At 37.0% G+C, this 10,482-nt stretch overlaps 1 pseudogene; it reads left to right on the forward strand.

Annotated features, from left to right (window-relative positions):
* Positions 1–637: 637 nt before the first annotated feature.
* LOC130037029 (uncharacterized) lies at positions 638–734 on the forward strand (annotated as a pseudogene).
* Positions 735–10,482: the final 9,748 nt, after the last annotated feature.

Here is a 10,482-nt window from a genome sequence, read left to right on the forward strand (position 1 = left end):
TGTGCTTTGCCCATGTGGAACGACTGAGAATCACTATGAGTAGATAAAAAACTCACTATACACACAAAGATGCACACAGGTTACTTTGAGACATCTGTTTTGTTAATGTTTGTTGGCCATTAAACTTCACTGAGACCCTTTTTTCTGTCCTTTGCAGGAGCCTCATGAATCTCACCTTCCGTTCAAGTTGAACTTGTAATAAGGTGGAATTAAATCATCAATATGCTTCTCACCTCTTCCTTCAGGAGAAAAATCCTACTTACATTCAAGGTGGTCAAAGTGCAGACAATGCCATCCACCTTTTTCTGGAGATGTACACGGGACCGAGGTGAGAACAGCAAAAGGCTCTATTTTAATGGTCTTAATGAAGGTTTCAGGGAAGGGCATTAAACAAGACTGATTCACCATCTTCCAAAAGAAATAATGTGCACAGCTGACGCCCTGGGTATGGTAAAAGAGAATATGGTAAAAACCATACTTTTTCTTCTGGGACATTAAGGTTCTAAATCTATAGCTTCAAGCTGCTTTGAAATACCTACCTTGATTAGGAATCACCGTCTGCCATAGGAGTGAGTAAGGACAACACTCAAAAAAATCAGAAGAGAAAAATAGGGAAAAAAAACAACTCTTATACTCAGTTTGGCAACACATGTACTAAAATTGAAATGATAGAGAGATTAGCATGGTCCTTGAACAGAGATGACATGCAAACTTGTAAAGTGTTCCACATTTTTGTTGCAAGAAGAATTAACAGGGCTACATTAATCTAAGACAAGCCCCACAAGTACTCCAAATTTCGACATAAAGTTAGCACAAATCCCCATCACAATGATCTCTCTCAATGTCAATGGACTAAATGCAGCAATTCAAAGGCAGAGGATGGCAGGATGAATTAGAAAACTGAACCCAACATTCTGCTGCCTGCAAGAAACACATCTGAATAATCAAAGAACACATGGGCTCAAATTCAAAGGCTGGGAAACCAATTCTTCGAGTAAAGAACACCTCCAAATATCTGGAGTGGCCATACTAGTATCAGACCACATGGACTTCAGGCTAAAGGTTATAAGAGACAGTGTAGGTCATTTCTTAATGATCATGGTATCTGTACATCAGAAAAAACTCACCCTCCTCAATGTATATGCTCCTAATGACAGACCAGCAAAATATGTAAAAACAAGTTCTAACAGACTTAAAGAAAAACATTGATAGCAACACAATACTAGATGGAGATTTGAAAGTACTTTCTCACTTCTCAATATATTAAACAGACAAAAACTCAGCAAGAAAATATTTTATTTGAGGGAAGTAGTGAACAACCATTGGCTTAGAATAGAAATCAAAGAGGAAATAAAAAGATTCCAGAAACAAATGAGAATGAGGAGCTACCAGAACTTGTGGGGCACAGCAAAAGCAGTGTTAAGAGAAACGTTTTTAGCTCTGCGAAATTCATCAGGAAGAAAGAAAGGGCCTACAAAAATAACTTACAGTTCAAGATTTTGGAAAATGACCAATTAAAGGAGTCCAAGCTAGGCAGGAGGAAGGAAATAATAAACCCTGGAGCAAAAATCAATGAGCTAGAATCCCAAAATACAATCCAGAAGACCAACAAAAAGCAAGACATGGTTCTTTGAGAAAATAAATAAGATCAATAAACCATAAGCAAGACTCACAAATAAACAAAGAGAACGAATCCTAATAAACGAATCAGAAATGCAAAGGGGGACATCATAATAGAAACTACAGAAATCCAGAGGATCATCAGTGATTATTTTGAGAATCTTTACAGCAGGAAATGAGAGAATCTTGAATAAATGGATAAATTACTGGATTCCAATTACCTCCCAAGGCTGAACCAAGAAGATTTCGAATATGATAGCACAGCGGTAGGGTGTTTGCCTTGCACGTAGCCAACATGACCGACCCGAATTCAATTCCTCCGCCCCTCTCGAGAGCCCGGCAAGCTACGAGAGAGTATCTCTCCCGCAGGGCAGAGCCTGGCAAGCTCCCCGTGACGTATTTGATATGCCAAACACAGTAACAAAAAAGTCTCCAATGGAGACGTTACTGGGCCCGCTCGAGCAAATCGATGAACAAAGGGAGGGCCTTTACCTTTTACCTTTATCACTACCAAGCAAATTGAAATGATAATAAAAAGTATCCCCTAAAACAGGAGCCCAGGCCCAAATGGATTCACTAATGAAATATTTCAAACCTTTAAAGAGGACCTGATGCCAACATTTTTTAAGATTTTCCAGGAAGTTAAAGAAACAAAAATACTACCAAACAGTTTCTATGAGGCAAAGTTCATCCTGATACTCAGATCAGACAGAGAAACCACAAAAAAAAAGATAATTACAGATATTTCCTTGATAAATACAGATGCAAAGATCCTTAAGAAAATAACAGCAAAAAAAATCCAGAAACTCAACAAATGATCACACACTAAGACCAAGTAGGTTTATCTTGGGATGCAAGGATGACTTAACATTCTCAAGTCAATCAACAGAATACACCATCTCAATAAAATAAAGATAAAAGTCATATGATCATATCAATAGATGTAGATAAAGCATTTGATGAGATCCAGCACCCATTCATGATGAAAAACTCTCAACAAAATGGGAGTTGAAAGTACTTTCCTCAATATAGTCAAAGCAAACTATCACAAACCCACAGCAAGCATTATTCTCAACGGGGAAAAACTAAAGGCTTGGGTCAGAAATCAATGAGCTAGAATCCCAAAATACAATCAGGCACAAACCAAGTTACCGACTCTCACCACTCCTATTCAGCATAGCACTTGAAGTACTTGCCATATGATTTGGTAAGAAAAAGATATCAAGGGCATCCAGATAAAAAAGGAAAAACTCAAGCTTTTACTATTTGCTAAATCAATATCCATTAGTCCATGGCTTTCCGGTATACTAATAATGAAAGAGAAAAAAGAGATAGGAGAAGAACAATCCCATTCACAATAATACATCAGAAAATCAAGTACATTAGAAACAGCTAAGAAGGTTAAGGATCTATACCAAAAAAAAAAAAAAAACCCTACAAACACCACTTCAAGAAATAAAAGAGGGTATGAGGAACTGGAATCACATCCCATGCTCATGGATTGAGAGGATTAACACTGTCAAAATAGCAATACACCCCAAAGCGCTATTAAGATTCAATGCGCTTCATATAAGTATACCAATAACATTTTTCAAAGAAACAGATTAAAAATTCTTGAAATTCATAAACAACAATAAACTCCCATGAATAGCTAAACCAATCTTTCGAAAAAGAAGATGGGATCACCTTCCCCAACTTCAAATCCTAGGACAAAGTCGTAGTAATCAAAAAAGCATGGTATTCAGATAAAGACAGGGCTCAGATCAATGGAATGTCGTCAAATATCCTGACGCTGACCCTCAGATTATTATTACCTAATCATTCATAAAGGCTCAAGAACTATGAAGTTGAGCAAGGAAGTCTCTTCAGCAACTGGTGCTGGGCAAACTGGACAGTAACATGCAAAAAAGATGAAGTCAGACCTATTTATAGTGCCAGGAACAAAGTCAGATCAAATGAATTAAAGACCTCAATATGATACCTGAATTCTTAAGATATATGGAGAAAAATGTGGGAAGATCCCTCCATGACATTAAAGCTAAGGGAAACTTCTAGAATGAAACACCATTGACCAAGGAAGAGGAAGTGAAGATAAACAAATGAGACTACATTAAACTAAGAAATTTCTGCAACTCAGAAAAAATGGTGACCATGATAAAAAGACAGCCCACATAATGGAGAAAAATTATTTATGCAATACCCATAAAATTAACCTCAAAATTCTGACTGCTGTATCATTAAATATACTAAATAATTCCTGTGACTTTTATTCTTCTTCACATATATTTACTCTAAAATATTTTAGATTTCCTTTTAAACCACAGGTAAAAATGTAAAATTATAACTTTTCTTAAAAGCTAAAAATAACCCCTATACTTTGCCAGGTGAGACCCAAAAAACAAAACAGCAAACAAGCAAGCAAGAAAGAAAGAAATTAAAAATTAAAAATAATGCTCGTTGCAGTGCTAAGGATCAAACGCAGATCATTATACAATGGAAGGCAAATGTTCTATCACTGAGTTATATCCCTGTTCTTAAACATTTAAAAAGGTCTTATTTGATGTTTCATTGCATTTTCTTTTTTAAAAAATGCTTTTCTTAGTAGACCTGGTCGCCACTGTACCTCCTACTTGTTGACCTTTGTATATTTTACCTCTAAGATTCAGCTGGCACCTTATTCTTCCTATATCCATGCTCTCATTTGACAAACTTTCCAAGATCATGTCTGACTTGCTTTAACTTGACATAAAATGGACACCTTATTTTCTGTATGCTCTCACGCTACAGGTGATGAGATTTTCGACCCTGGAGAAGCATTTTCTGGGGAGCTTTCTGACTGTTTCTACTTGACTTCAAAGTATCTAAAGGTAAGGAATCATCTTTTTTTTTTTTTGCATTTATGGGTCACACCTGGCGATGCACAGGGGTTACTCCTGGCTCTGTACTCAGGAATTACTCCTCACGGTGCTTGGGGGGACCATACAGGATGCTGGGAATCTAACCTGGGTAGGCCGTGTGCAAGGCAAATGCCCTACCTGCTGTACTATTGCTCCAGCTCCCCCCTCCCCATAATTCATCATCTTGAGGGCCTCAGATTTCTACCTTCCATTTAGAAACTTCATCTTTACATTGACACAGTAAATTGAAACCACAGAACCATTGAATGGCATGTTATAATGGTAGCAGCCATGAGCAAGCATTGATAACCCATAAGTTGGCATAAATGAATTCTTTCTCAGAGGCTTCAACTTCTGAGGATACCTTTCACAACCTCCTTTCTGTTACATATTCCTGGATCACAATCTACATCAGTCCATCAGTAAAAACTGTACACCCAAAAGCTAGTCTTCCAATGGGATCAGAATCCTTGATCCTTGTAACTTGCAATTTTTCATTCATGACTTGTTGACCTTGTTTCAGGCGGAGGCAACCAGAGCATAAACTCAACTTTCCAGTAGTTTCCACAGGAAATCCAAATACCTAAGAATGTTATCATTTCTGACAACACAGTTTAAAATTTTTTTGGAATCCCACGGAAAGCTACTATCATTAATGGTATAATATTACTATTCTCCAAAGTCCAGATCTTCCAAAAGAACTCTCTACCCTCCTCACTCCAATTGCAGACTCCAGTCTATGATGCTCCTGAAACTGCTTCTAATAGTTTCACTCAGGTTCTCCCCTAAAGTGCACAAGTTAAGTTCATACCACTCCAAGTTCTTATTCCTAAACTACTAGAGTCGGCTTGATTCTCAAGCTTGTGTTCTCCCTTGAGGAAATACCGTGCTTCCTTTCTCTATGTCTCTCTTTGCTTGCTTTGTTAAATGAGTTTTCTCTCTTGAACATATATTACTTTTCACACTACAACTCTGTCACAAGTTTCTAAGTGTTGTTTGAAAAATCTATTTTGCTTCATTGAACTAAAAATTTAAAAAACCAGAGTTTTGTTAAAACCAATATTTGTTTCTTTTAAACCGCAAATTTTGAGAATGAAAGGTGGTAAAGCAATGAAATACTACTCAGTTGTATGATGTGAAATGTTATTATTTGTAGAAAAATTGATAACATGAGGGTATTATGTTTAGTGACATAAATCAGGCATAGAAAGATAGGCATCATACAAGTTCATGCATATGGGACATATAGAGAAAACAAATTAAAGGAATAAAATGAGACAGACAAACGTCTAAAACATATATATACTATGATTTATAATTCGATTAATAATGGTTTCTTATAAACATAATTCCAACATAACACTACTCATTCTCTCAAAAATTAACCTCTTCCTCTCTCCCAAACCCCCAAAATCCCTCCTCCCAATCCCCTGACTCAATTTTGTGGATCAATTCTCCACGACAGTGCATCTACCAGAAATAGGCAAGGCATTGTTACTGGCTATTCTAAGGATAATGGACAAGGCCCTGTGCTAGAAGTGGAGGTAAATGTTGTAGTTCTTACTGTTTGCCATGTGGTGTTGTTGATTTTTGGTTTTCTTTGTATTTGAAAGAGTTTCTGTATATATTGCACTTGAAAATAAGAGACCTAGGACAGAGTGATAGTACATTTCGTAAGGCACTGGCCCTGTGCACAGCTGACCTCAGTTTGATCTTTAGTATCATGTATGTTCTCCTAAGCACATTCAGCAGTGATCCGTAGCACAGACCCATGAATATTCCCTGAGCAGTACGGGCTATGACCCAGATTCAACCTGATCCAAACAAAAGCTTTTTTTAAAAAAAAATAGATATTTTTAAACTATTAAGTTCCATACTGTATTTGGTATATCAAATACATTACGGGGAGTTTGCCAGGCTTTGCTGTGCAGGCGAGATACTTTCGGTAGCTTGCTGGGCTCTCTGAGAGGGGTGGAGAAATCGAACTTGGGTCAGCCATGTTGGCTGCGTGCAAGGCAAACGCCCTACCGCTGTGCTATCGATCCAGAGCTTAGCATTGTAAAGTAGTCTAGTCTCAATTCATTTGCTTTCTTGAAAATATAATAGGAAGTTGATATCATGGAATAGGAGTTAGAATGAAGCACCACTTTATCATGAAATTTGTGCTGAAGTACAGATTCTAGGTTTGATGACTTAAGACAGGAGAACCGAAACCCAAGTGTATTCAGAACCTTGTTGCTCATTCATGGAAGGGAAAGTTAAAGTGATACTATCACAATAAGAGTTTTGAAATGTCTCGAGAACATACAAAAATATTAGTTTAAGACATGTATTTTATTTTAGTGTGGTTATTTTGGAGGACTGCTGAACTAGAACAGTGAAAAATGTGGCATTCCCTACCACAGAGGCTGGGTAGGATGGTGGGTATTGGAGATGGGAGGGAAACTGGGATCCATCGTGGTGGAGAATGGGCACTGGTGGAGGGATGGGTACTTGAACATTGTATAACTGAAACATAAGCACAAAAATTTGTAAGTCTACGACTGTACCTCATGATGTATCACTTATAAAAATTTTTAACAAATGGAAAAACTAGGGAAAAATGTGGTATTCTTTTGTGTGCTCCCGAAGTTTCATTACATGAAACCTAGATGTCCATTATACTATCATATCTTCCAATCTCCTTTAGGAGCTCTTACGTTGAGTGTGAAAATAACATGCTGTAAAAAGAGTGAGAGGATTAAACATGAACTGATTTCTTTCAAGTTCATTTCATAAACTTAATAATCTCAGTGTATTTAACTTAAATACCACCTGTCTATGGACAGTTTTCCTCTTTTTTGACCTCAATTATTGATTTTTTTTCCCTTCTCTTAGTTTTACCTACCTTGATAACTCGATTCTGTGTTGGGTTGAGTAGACAGAGAGAAGTCGATTCCAGAAAAGGAGGCTGGTGTTTGGTTATTTGGGGGCTGAACCTCCTTCAGAACCGTAACCATTTCTCGCGATGAGTTGCTGTAAGTTTGGGGGGCAGAGCCCTTTTGTCCTGTGTATGACATGGAGTCATAGGACTGCAGGCCAGAACGGAGAGTTCCCAGAGTGCCTTGATGATAGTAATACACCTGGCTTCCTTCCTGGAATGGAAGTGACAGGCTTTTACTCTGATGTGGAACCTGAGATGGTGTTCTCTCAACAAGACTGGCAGAAAGTGATGGGTACACAGACACCATGTTGTTGGTATCTAGGATTTTCTCATAGCGAGCTGACATAGACATGGAAGAGACAGCAGAGTCTTGGTCAATGACAGTCACAGAAAAATCTTCCATGGAAGACTTCTCTTCAGCACTTCCTTCAATATCACATTCCAAAACAATTTGGAAGGAAGCAGCTGAGGTGGATATATGACTCTGGTGAAACACTCCAGATAGAACTGTTGTGCTGAAATGTTCGTAAAGCTAGGCACTACCCATCAGTGGTTGGAAACAGGTGCCAGAGGATGAGGGCAGGAGCCAAGCAGAACTACCCACTGGAGCAGATACTCTGGAGTAGTTGCAAACACTTCCTGTTAGGGAAGCTGTATCATTCACCACAGGAAGGGAAAACTGCAGAGTATGTACAGTTCCAAATACAGATAGATTTTGATTACTTTCTGTAAGAACCAAGAGGGTGATGAAAAAAATCTGTGAGACTAATAATCTCCTTCAACGCTGAGAGGAACAATATTAACTTAAAATTTAAGCCATTGAGATGCTTCTAGTACGAACAGTCATCTGAGTTTCCCAAATTCCAACAACTTAGGGTTATTCAAAGCCTGGAACATTTTGGCACTTTGTGTATTTGGTATCGTGCTCCCATTGTGAACAGAGAACTATAGAAGAACCAGTGGGTCTTATCTAAACCTGGATTTCTTGCTTAAAGATAGTTTCTCCTTACCCTAGAAATGCCTGTAGCTTGCTCTCCTATTGAGTCCTATGCTATTTCCTAGAATGGAAGCTTTTTCAAACTAGGAAGTCTAAGATATGGGAAACATTCTCTGGACAAGAAGAAACTGAGACCCAGAGATGGCAAAGAGATTTCCTATATTCCAATAATTTTATTGGTCGTGGGGTGGTGTAGAGTTTGGACCAATAACTGACAGTGATCTTGGGCTCTTCCTGGCTCTACACTCTGGAGTGACCCCTTAGAACATTCAGTAGAGTGTATGCCATGACAGAGATTCAACTTGATTGACTGTGTACAAGGCAAGTGACTTATCCCCTCCAGTACTTTCTCTTTCTGGCCCTTAAGAATTTCCAGGTTAGGCAACCTAAAGCATGTGGACTTCTTGCCAGGACTCTGCATGATCACTACAAGGCCAGAAACCGGAAGGAATATACCTTACATTAATATAGGCATTGGAGACTTTACAACTATTACCATTGCAATCATCAGGTTTCCATTTGACTTGTACAATGAGTATCTGTTACTTATGGTTCACATACGACTTAGTCTTGTTGATGCATTGAAGGTTACCCTGAGTTTTAATCCACTTCAAAAATGACTACTTGAGTTTTTCCCAAGAAATGTTTTTGGAAGGAAAACTTTATTTACATTCGGTGTCTTAAGTTGTTTATCTACAATGTAGTTACTAATAACTCTAAGAATAATAATGCATACTTGAATATAATTTTTCTATTTCATATGATTTACATAGGAGTAAGTGTAAAGAAAACATCGTGAAAAATATGTATCACAGAACTGAAAAACATGTATATAGATATTAATGAAATTTGGGCTATGTAGCAAGCAGCATAGTATAGTAAGTTATTGAGAGCAGACCCAAGAGTAAGCCCTGAATAATGGTGGATGTGGTCCATAACAAAATCAAATAAAACAGGCCAATAAGGTTATTAATAAATTGTTCCATATATGCAATATGAAGACATTATTCTATTTTAGAAAAAACTGCTAGCCAAAAAATTGAATAGTAGGTGATTTTTGAGTGCACACTTTATGAGTCCATTAAAGAGAAAAGATTTACCAGTAACTACATAAAAAAAGAAAATAGAAATAAACGTGATTGTATTTCATAGACAAGAAATGTTTCAAATGAGTAAAATACAGAAAGAAACTTCGTAAGTACAAAAAATTAATCTCATCAATAGCTCTGAATATTAACAAGCAAACAACATGTGATAAACATAGCATAGGATTTCACTTGATCACACAAGAAACAGAAAAGACCATTTAAAAAATGATCACAAAATATTGTAAATTTGCTTTCACCCCCAGGATTAGAATTATCTTTATCAACCAGGAAAACGTTCTTCTCAATGTTTAATGAATAAGCACCAAAATCCAATAAAATATCTTTAGTATAGGAAAACTCAGAATTCGCAAATAGGACAAAAATGTGTAATTAGACATATGAGACTTGATTTTTCTATTTCCTCTTAGGATCTAAAAACAGAAATTGACTATTTTCCAAATACTCTCATGTTAGGAAACAAAATCACGTAAAATAATATTTGTAAAGATGACAAGAAGCTTTAACCAGGAACCTACTAACCACACAAATGAATCAAATATCCTGATTCAAGATAGAATATACCATTTATTTTTTATTTAAATGGCAGCGCGTCCATGTACTTAAAAACCAAAACGTAATAAAACCATTGAAGATTCTGTTTCTTCCACCCCCGTAGATAACCACTATTAGCTATTTATGGGAAGCATCATTTCTGAAGCATGTTTATATTCCAAATTGTCAAGTACCAGGTACTATATTCTAAGATATAATAAGGGAAAAAAGCCACCAAGGATGGCTTTCTGATAAACTGGTTTTCCCTCTGGTACCCTACTCAAACAATAGTATACATTCTAGTCCTGGAATTTATTGAAGTAAATTGCTTTGAATTGCTCTCAGTGTGTTTATCTCAGCATATTTAATATATATTCTTTGTTTTTTATTTTAAATCTTTGGTTG

The sequence above is a fragment of the Sorex fumeus genome, unplaced genomic scaffold, assembly GCF_029834395.1.
Source record: "Sorex fumeus unplaced genomic scaffold, SorFum_2.1 ptg000070l, whole genome shotgun sequence".
NCBI lineage: Eukaryota > Metazoa > Chordata > Mammalia > Eulipotyphla > Soricidae > Sorex > Sorex fumeus.